Source organism: Pogona vitticeps, chromosome 10, assembly GCF_051106095.1.
Source record: "Pogona vitticeps strain Pit_001003342236 chromosome 10, PviZW2.1, whole genome shotgun sequence".
Lineage (NCBI taxonomy): Eukaryota > Metazoa > Chordata > Lepidosauria > Squamata > Agamidae > Pogona > Pogona vitticeps.
In genome coordinates this window covers 8,726,364-8,736,539 of record NC_135792.1, presented here as the reverse complement: position 1 = coordinate 8,736,539, position 10,176 = coordinate 8,726,364, and positions in this window count along the sequence as shown.

Sequence of the window (10,176 nt, the reverse complement as noted above, 5' to 3'; positions counted from 1 at the left end):
TTTCTTGGAATTGATTGCTAATGAGATTGTAGAGAAAGACATAATTAATCACAGAGAGAGGGAGATAGTATGTGCTCTATTATTTTATCTCCGTTCTTCAAAAAAAATTGCAAATGTAAATAATAAACTTTGCTTTATTTTCAGCTCACAAGTAATTTAAAAAATCTCAGGGAATAAAAGACACCCAAGCATTCTGCCATAATTCCTTGATATTTTGTTTCTATTCCCATACAAAAATAAATGTGAGGTTACATTTAAAAGGAACTAAGAAGTGATTAAAGAATCAGTAGCTACTTTCCAGCATTCAGGGACGGATGCAACGTTTGCTTTCCCCATCCGTTCCCAGCTTTCAAATTTAGAACAGCTCGGTATCTTTTGCTGTCTACCTGTCAGTTTAGATGGTGATGGAGGATGATTTTTAAAAAAGATTTCAAGGAATGCTAGAAAACAGACAAACCAAAAAGCAAGAAGGGAAAATAAATAATGAAAGTGGTAAACTCAGCTGGGTGATAAGATGGATGTGTGTGTGTGTTTTTAAGGCACAGAGCTGAAAAATGCTTCATTTCCTTATTATGAGACATATTGCATTGATCAGAGCACAGGGCAGGGGGGGGGAGCAAAACCTCAAAGCAGTTTTACAAAAGGAGTTGCTGTTGGTATTATTCTGACCCAACTTGACAATATAGTGGGATTTTGGGAAGGGCAAACCCATCTCTTTTATTCTCTAGATTTTTGTGTATATGTTTGTAAAGTGTGAAGGCAGGAGGAGAAGGGGATGACAGAGGATGAGATGGTTGGACAGTGTCATTGAAGCGACCAACATGAATTTGATGAAACTCCGGGAGGCAATGGAAGACAGGAGGGCCTGGTGTGCTCTGGTCCATGGGGTCACGAAGAGTCGGACACGACTAAATGACTAAATGAAACAACATATGTTTGTAAGGGGACGTGGTGCTGCTGTGGGTTAAACTATAGAAGCCTCTGTGCTGCAAGGTCAGAAGACCAAGCAGTCGTAAGATCGAATCCACATGACAAAGTGAGCTCCCGCTGCTTGTCCCAGCTCCTGCTGACCTAGCAGTTCGAAAGCATGTAAAAATGAGAGTAGATAAATAGGTACCACCACGGTGGGAAGGTAACAACATTCCGTGTCTAGTCACACTGGCCACATGACCACAGAAACTGTCTTCGGACAAACGCTGGCTCTACGGCTTAGAGACGGGGATGAGCACCACCCCCTAGAGTTGGACATGGACTGGACTAGGGGAACCTTTACCTATATGTTTGTAATGCTACAAATTGGTGTTACCCCCAAATCTGCTGACATTGCCCTCTTGTGTGGGGAGAGTGCCAATTGGGTGACCAAGGCGTCATCGGGTGGAGAAAGAGAACTCGGTGAGCATGAAGGTTCTGTGTAGCCACCATAGTGAAAAACCGCTGATCACATTGCTTTCCATGGGTCCCCCTCAGTACTGTTCAATCTGGTGGCCGTCCACAATGTCTAGCATCCTAAATGGCTTAAAAACCTTCCAGCTATATGATTCCATGCGGCCAGATTCTCGGCGCACGGCAGATGGCAACAAGATTATTTCTATCTATTTATCTCCACCCCAGGCATCATTTTATGAACCTCCATCAGCTTCCTGGCTCCTCCCTTTGCTTTTTTTCTGAACTTATAAAAACAAAACCCAGAGTTTTGGCTTCACTTGTCCGAAGCGCTTTTTCCTCCTCATTTATTTTGATTGCCCCTTTCTTCACCCTTTCCTGCTCTAGGACACCTTTTACAAGAAGTGGTGAGTAGATTTTCATTATCGCATCATGCACTTGTATACAAGTATTATGAAACAAGCTGTTTTCTTTCCAGTGCGTTTCCTAATAAATTCCCTAGCGTGAAAGTTTTCATAGCAGCCACATGCGACGCCTCCCCATAGAGGTTCAACGGAAGGAACCATGAATTTACCACACCTAATCTCAAAGCTAATCTCTGTCATCTTGTGACGTAGCAGATATTTCATATGCATGTCCTTTCCTTCCATTCTGTCTCTTAATGTCTGATAAAGTGGACGTGTCCACGAAAGCTTACATTAAAATATAATGGTTAGTCTTTAAGGTACCACCTGTTCTTTTTGTCTTGTCTTGTTTCTTTGGATTTTGCCTAATATGCTTGCATAGAAGCCAATGAGATTTGCATAAGCCGGGTAGTCAGGAAAGTTTTAAGGATCAGATCATACTTTTGCACTATTAAAGAGCAGGCCGGGTAGGTGGGGCTCGTCAGTCATGGAAGGCAGCCCATCTAGGAGAAGGAAAACTCCAATTTCAAACCTCCACTGCCTTGTGGCTATATCCACTCTTGGAAAAGGCTTCAGGAGTCAACCTCGAGGCAAAATCCGGAGCTGGAGTCCCGAAGGCAGCATGTGTCGTTCTGCCAACTCCTGCGAGGTTGCTGGAACCAGTTGTATTGGCTCTTGCCTTTCCATTGGACCATTTCAGCAATGTGGAGAGGGGGGGTCTGGTGCTTGGGTAACAGCCTATCCTCCATATTACCTTACCCGGGCTTCATGCTCTGGAGAGGACACTCCTCGATTCAGAGCATGTTACCATAGCCTCTCGAGACTGAAGGATGCCTATGCTATGCTTGCATAGACTAACACGGCTATCTTTTCCAAAACATGAAACCACGTCTTCCCTGAAGGGAGAGAAGGAAGAAGGAAGGCCAATGTCCTTCGGTTACCCATAGCTAGAGGGGCACAGCTGAAACTGGTACATCTTAATCATCAGCTGGAAGGGATCCTTTGGATCATTGATTGCAGCCCCTGCCAGGGACGCCCAGTGTGGGGAATCGAACTCCCAGCCTCTGGCTCGATAGTCAGAGACCTAAACCACAGAGCTATCCAGCACTTCACTATAAAAGAGAAGAAAGTTTGGGGGGTGGGATTGCACTTTTATTGGTGCATTAAAAACAACATCTTGGGGCTAGGCATTTCTGAGTTGGATTTACTTAGCTGTTTGCCCCAGCTGCCAGCCTATTTTGGTCAAGCTTGTCCACTTTGGTCTAAATCGAATTGATTAGAGAAGATCCAGTGGATAAATTGCTGAAGATAACACATGCATAAATCCTATTGATTCTGTAGGTACTGTAGAGAGGACACAAAAATAAGGCATTTGTAAATCCCATGGGCTCAAAGGGGATTGTTCTTGGGGCAACCAGTTTGATTAAGGCCTTTGCATTTTCATTGTGTGAGTGCTTTTCATTTTCTGTTCCTTCATTTCTTCTTCTTCCGTCTCTCCAGGATTAACGTCCTAAATCACACCCCTGAAAAAAACATACTCTGTTTCCCCTCCAGCTCTGCATTTGTGATTTCCCAGATCTTTCAGCTACACATTTTCAAAGCAGCTTATCTTTAAATGGGCCATTCCCCACCACCACCACATGAAAAGAGGAGTTTCAGATTTCCCAGTAGTACCACCCGAAGGAAAGCATTTGTGATTTGCTGAAAAGTTCAGGGGAGGACCTACGCCTGTGTGTCAGTGGCTCTTTAATTTACCATACATTTATTGCTCCGCCTCCACATACCTTTTTTCTGAATCCTAACCACCTTTGATGTAACCCAGGATGTCAGTAAATAAAAACAGAGATAAACATCAACCCCACGGAAGGTTTATACAAAATCCAACAATCCCAAATGCCTAATGTAAGCACCAGACAGCTGTGTGCACTTGTAAAGTTGTTGTAAATCCCTTTCTTTGTTATAAACAGGAAAGCACATAATATAAAGCAACAGACCCAAGTTCCTAAATATGCAGACTCCGACAGAACTTTGCCAAATATCCCGTTTATGATGTTTTAAGGCTTGTGATCCTTGCGTGACCCTAAAACAGGAGTCATCAAAAACAATCATATGATAGTAATCGACAGCAGCACAAAATGTTCCCCCAAATATCCTCCCTAAAGGGGGCATAAACTGAATATTACTGAAAGCCCCTCTCTCTTCCTCCCCCTCTCTTCCCTCATCCCATACATATCAACTAACTTTTCTTGATTTTCTTTCACGTGGGTGAAAACAACAATCAAGGAGCTCCCACTGGGTGGCCGAGATGGGAGATGGCAAAACAATTAAAGACTTTCCTTATTTTGGCAAGAAAATGTGTGGCATTATAGAATGTTTTAGTGGCCCTCTCAGCAGAAAGTCCATGAGCAAAGCTATTTATTTTTCATTTTAATCCCTCCAGGAAGCTCAAGGCAGCAGATTTCACACCCTCCCCCTTAATTTTATTGTCCTCATGACTATGATAACTAGCGGGTTTGGGCCAGTAGCAGAACTTGAACGACCTTCCATTCCTGGTGAAGCCAGAAAGCCTCTGGTGCCTTCACTGGTTTGTTACATACATGATTGACCCGGGTGCAGGATGATGCCATTCAGCAAAAGGAGACATGTGGATGCACTCACATACTGTGGAGTCCTCCTGAATCCAGCTGGGTGTGACCTTTTGAGGCATGTTGTGACACAGAACATGCCTTCACTCTCCCTCACATGGCAGAGGGACAACCAAAGACTTTGGTGCTCCGAATGTTCTTCTTATACCTTAGGCTCTTTGCTTTGAAAATGGAAGAGAAGGGCGGAAGACATTCTCCTTGATCTTATGTGCTGAGTGGCACACACTCCTTCGTTGACAATGGCACCAGGTTGCCACCTTGGTGAGATAAACTACTCTTAGAACAATGGGTTTGAAAGTCTGAGATCTGTTCTTGTACATCTCGTTAAATGGGTGACCTGGCATTCATGAAGCAGTGTCCACCTGTTTTTTTTAACATACCAATCCAATATAATGACTCTTTGGGATAGATTAGGTGAACGGCTGGTGGGCATTTGGTCTTGCCAATTTCACTTACTCTCTCACACCACTAAACCACCCTGGCTGTCTATCTTTGCCCCTCCAAATCCCCTTTACATTTATTTCCAGGGAACTCTTGGTTGACATACAAAATAATATGAAGTCTTACATCCTCATGCTTACCTCTCATACACAATGAGTAGGTGAGTCCCTGATGGCCTGTATTGAGACATCAGGTTTCCAAATCGATCCCTAGAAGTTGATAGAGGAGTAGCCTACAGTTGCCATCTGGGGCGGAGTGGTGCCCATGTGAAACCATCCACCTATGTGAAGGAAGCCAACTGGTATGCCCACAGCCCATATCTTCTTTTGTAACCAGCCAGGAAATCATAACATTACTTTATAAATAAGGCAGACATCCTTTATAAATAAGGCACACTAGATATAACATTGCCCAAATCCCCATTTTTAAAACACAAGGTAGATTTCCACCTATTTGTATATGTTCCCTATCACCTTTATCCCAATTGGAAGTACACCAAATATTTGGAAATTCTTGTCATCCAGGGCCTCTATTTCAGGGGCCAAAGGAGCAGTGAACCCCGTTATTTGAATCTGGCTGTATCCTGACTCCCACCAACCTCAAAGTAGAATAGTCAATGACTCAGGCAGAAGGCTTCCTGCACCCACCCATGATACATTGATGGAAAATCTCACATTCAGTTCTCTCATTCCTAGCAATAAAAGTACCACCATGAAACAAATCACTAAGAAACTGGTGCCCTAAATATGACACCCCGGATCTACTGCCTGCGGTGGGCACATCACTCTGCCGGGCCCTGTTCAGGAGAGTTATAGCTCAACCCCATTTAGAGGGCCACAGGTTCCCTTCCCAATGTATGCCATTTTTACCCCTTTTTGGTTAAACTTTTCATTTTACATGTAACAGTCATGTATATGGTCTGTCTTCCTTCTGAGAAAGCAAATAAAGGAAGAACATTTCAAAGAGATTTTTTGAGACTGCATGTGTGTTTGTTCTGACAAGTTATGCTGAAAGATCCATGGTTGTGAATTCAAGAGCATATCCATGAGTATGGATTTGTTCTGGAACTAAAATTCTTTGGCTGCAAAGCAAGGATGGTTCTATGTTATTTTTAAGCTGGGGAGGATCCTTACAGGTTGGGGGAAGCCTGTACCTGTGAGCATCCCCAACTTCTGTTCATAGCTGTTGACGTTGCCTAGTTGATTGTCTGATCTCTCGGGCTCCAATCCATTCAGAGGGTTAGGCTTTGTAGGGAGAAGGACAAAAGGGTACTACTTGCTTCTATTGCCTTTATCACACTTGAGATTCAAATGTTCATTACAGAGAGCACGTCAATAGAATACGGACTTTCTTCAGTGCTGGAAGGAGTCCGATTGTCACAGCGGGAACTTTCTCCACTTCCTCTGGTTTGCAAACCAGGCTCCTTTGTTGTGTGGTTTGTCTTCCGGACATAAAATACAGACTTCATCTTCAGGTCTGGTGGCTTGGATACAAAAGTCTGCTGGACATCACCTTCCAGGACATCACCAGGACTTGAGCTTCTTAAGGACCTGCTGCCTGTAACTTGTATTTTGAACCTCACTCACAACAGGAGAGAAGGTGAGCAGACTGTGAAGGCAAGGAGATAAGAAAGCAAGCAATATCAGGGGCTTTAATGGCTCAGTGGTGGTGGTGGGGTGAGCCCCAAATGTCTGACAATGAGGGCCATCCCTAACATTAGGCAGAGTGAGCTGACTGCTCCATGAAACAGATGCTGGGAAGGGACAGCAAGGTGCTGGAACATCTACCCTTGAAGAAAGAGCACCAGTTGGCAGCCAGTTGACTTGGTTTATTCAGAAAAGCACAAGGCCAGCAGCATAAAGACTAGCCCCAGTACATGTTTCAACGGCTTTCCTTCCTCAGTTGGTACCTTCCAGGCATTTTGGACAATGACACTCGTTGTCCTTGAACACCAGCCATGAAGATTGGGGTTTACTGGGAATGGTGATCCCAAACATTGGTGCTGGCTGGTTGGAATGATGGTGTGCAGAAAAGTATCCTGGGGAAAAATATGCCCACCTTGCCAATATTTTGGGGGAAGCCTAAAGTAGATAAGGATCTCATCATCTGAGCTTTCCTACCAGTGCTGATCAGAAGTCGCACCAGTTTCAAATCCATTTCACAGCATGGCTGACCAACTGAGGACCTGCAGTTCTCTGAAGGCTGAGGGTTCTTTAAAGCCTCTTTTCACGAGGCTTAAAAGAGTGGTTGTCTCAATCAGTGTTTGTAAGATGACATTCTAAGACAGCCATCCTTGCCCCTACTCTGAACAGAAGGCTCACTCCCATGACAAGGGCTTCCTTTTCCTCTTTCTTTTGCACTGTAAACACAACCCTCAGAGAAAAGAGCATACGAGAAGCATCAAAGCAAGGACCCTTGTAGTCCAAGGGGGGCACCACGAAGACCCCAAATCCCATGTGTACATGTGTATGTGGTACCCTACTTCTCCAGTTAGAAGCTGCCAATGCCCAAGAGTCATTTTAAAGCTCCAAATGTAATGTACACACACACACACACACACACACACACACACACACACACACACACACACAATGTATCGAATAAAAGTAATATGGATATTGTATTCTTGCAAAAAACTCATCTAAAAAGGAGGGTTTTCATGAATTGAAGGGCAAATGGATTCGAATCGTTTGGGACTTAAAAATCTCAGGGAGTAGCAATGTTAATATCAAAAAAAATGTGAATTTAAAATTGAAAAAATGGAAAAGGATACTCAAGGCAGATATTTGATATAGCAAGGTAAAATAAAAGGAGAAAACATTACACTTGTAAATGTTTATGCACCCAATGGGAGACAGGAGGATTTTTTTAAAAAATATATTGAGAAAGTTGGATAAATTGAGGAAAGGTTTTGTGATATTAGCAGATTTTAACATGGTAATAGATATGAAGAAGGATAAATCAAAGTTGCGAATTGGGGAAGGGAAAATTAAATGTACAATATTAAATAGATTAATTAAGAAAACAGATTTGAAAGATGTTTGGAGAGAATTAAAGGGTGAAGAAAGAAAGTTCTCCTTCCTCTGACAGGTGCATAATACATATTCAATAATAGATTATATATTTGTCTCTAAAGATTTACTGCCAAGGGTAAATGATACAGCCACTGAAGTTAACCAAATATCGGATAATGCCAGAATGAATATGGAATTGATGTTTAAATGTGATTATAAGGAGGCAGTAAGGAGGAAAATTGATACGAATATTTTTCTGTATCCAAACCTGAATGAAAAATTTCAAAAAGATTGAGAAGAGACATGGGTAATAAATGAGAAGGGAGGAGGTCAACCTAATCTGGGATACTATGAAGTCTATGATAAGAGGGTATGCATGTAAAGTGTCTTATATACTTTAAAAAAGTGGAGGAAAAGAGTACAGGACTTAGAATATAAAGGAATTAGAAAAAATAGCTATAAGAACTAGAGATAAGAAAGCTATAATGGAATTACAAACAAAGAGAAAGGAACTGCAGGAGATTCATCTGGAAAAGGTACAAAGAAACTTAATTTATCTAAAAAGAGATTTTTTTGAATTTAGTTACAGGAACTAAAGCATCTTCTATAAAAAAAAAATAAAAATAATATAGGAATAATACAAGATTTGAATGGAAAAAGATACAATAAATTGAAGGAGAAATTGAAAGCATTTCAAACATTTTATAAAACTTTATATACTAGTAAAATTCCTTCTATAATGAACGTTGAGGATCATATAAAAACAATTTTAATAAAAAACTGTTAGATGATGATAAAAATAAAATGGAACAGTTAATTACTGATAAAGAAATCAAGGATATTATAAATAACATAAAGACAGGAACCCCCCCCCGGAAAAGATGGATTAGGCTCAGAATATTATAAAGTATTTAAAAAGATTCTTATACCAAAGTTAAAAGTGTTATTTAATAAAAGTGTTATTTAATGGGAGAAGAAATCCCACAATCATGGAAAGAGTCATTGGTTGTTTTAATATTGAAACCAGATAAAAATCCATTAAATATGGAAGCATATCACTGATAAATCAAGATTCTAAGATATTCACGGCAATAATGGCAAAGAAATTAAATAACTTTATGAGGACCTATAAACCCTTTAAAGAAACTAACTCTAAAACCGTAGTAATAATAATAATAATAATATAATATAATTTATTGTCATTGTAAGTATATACACAGTATACCATACAACGAAATTCACTATCATTAGACACATTTAAAGCATTTGATTCAGTGGAATGGGATAGGTTAAAGACATTAATTAAATATCTAGGGTTTGGACCTAATTTTAGGCAGATAACTCACCAGTTATATTCACAGAATACATGTTAATGATGGAATAACAGACAATACACCTAGACCGAGGTACAAGACAAGGTTGCCCCTTATCTCCAGTATTATTTACAATGATAGTAGAATTATTGGCACAGATAATTAGAGACGATAAACATATTGTAGGGATAGAACATAAAGAAAATGGTAAACTTGTTTGCTGATGACACATTACTAATAGTTAAAAATCCAATAGAAACGACAGGAAGGCTTAAATCACATTTGGAGGAATTCAAGGGTATAACAGGATTAAAAGTAAATTGGGGAAAGTCAGAATGTTTATTGTTAAATCACTCGGATGAGGAGAAAAGAAGAATGAAACCAGTATTTGAAGGTAAAATGGGAAATGCTATTAAATGTCTAGGGATTAATATTACTTGGAATTTACAGAATATAATTAAAATACATCTAGATAGATTGAAAAAGAGATAACTGGAAGGATAAAAGATTATCAGAAATTAAAGATTTCTTGGTTTGGTAGAGTGGCATTATGCAAAATGAAAATTATTTCTAAATTAGATTTTATATTTTGGATGCTTCCTATAAAGATTACAGAAAAACAACTGAAAGAATGGCAGATAATGATAATTTGTTATTGCAATGGAAATAAATGAGTGAGGATTAATAAGAAATTATGGTATGTAGCACAAAAAAGGGAGGTATTGGATTGGAGAGAAAATGGGCTGAATGAAATTTAAAATATTATTAATGCTAGCCCTGAGGGTGATGGTGGCACTGGTCTGTTATGTAACTGTATTTTATTGTGGTGTTAGGCTTATGTTGTTTAGGTCGGATGTTTGTTTAATAAATTTATATTTTTTTTAAAAAAAACTTATTTCACATTTCCAGGTGTTCACAAAAGGCCATTGTGACCATCATGGCGTGTTGTTGCATTTCCGATTCATATGGTTTCAAT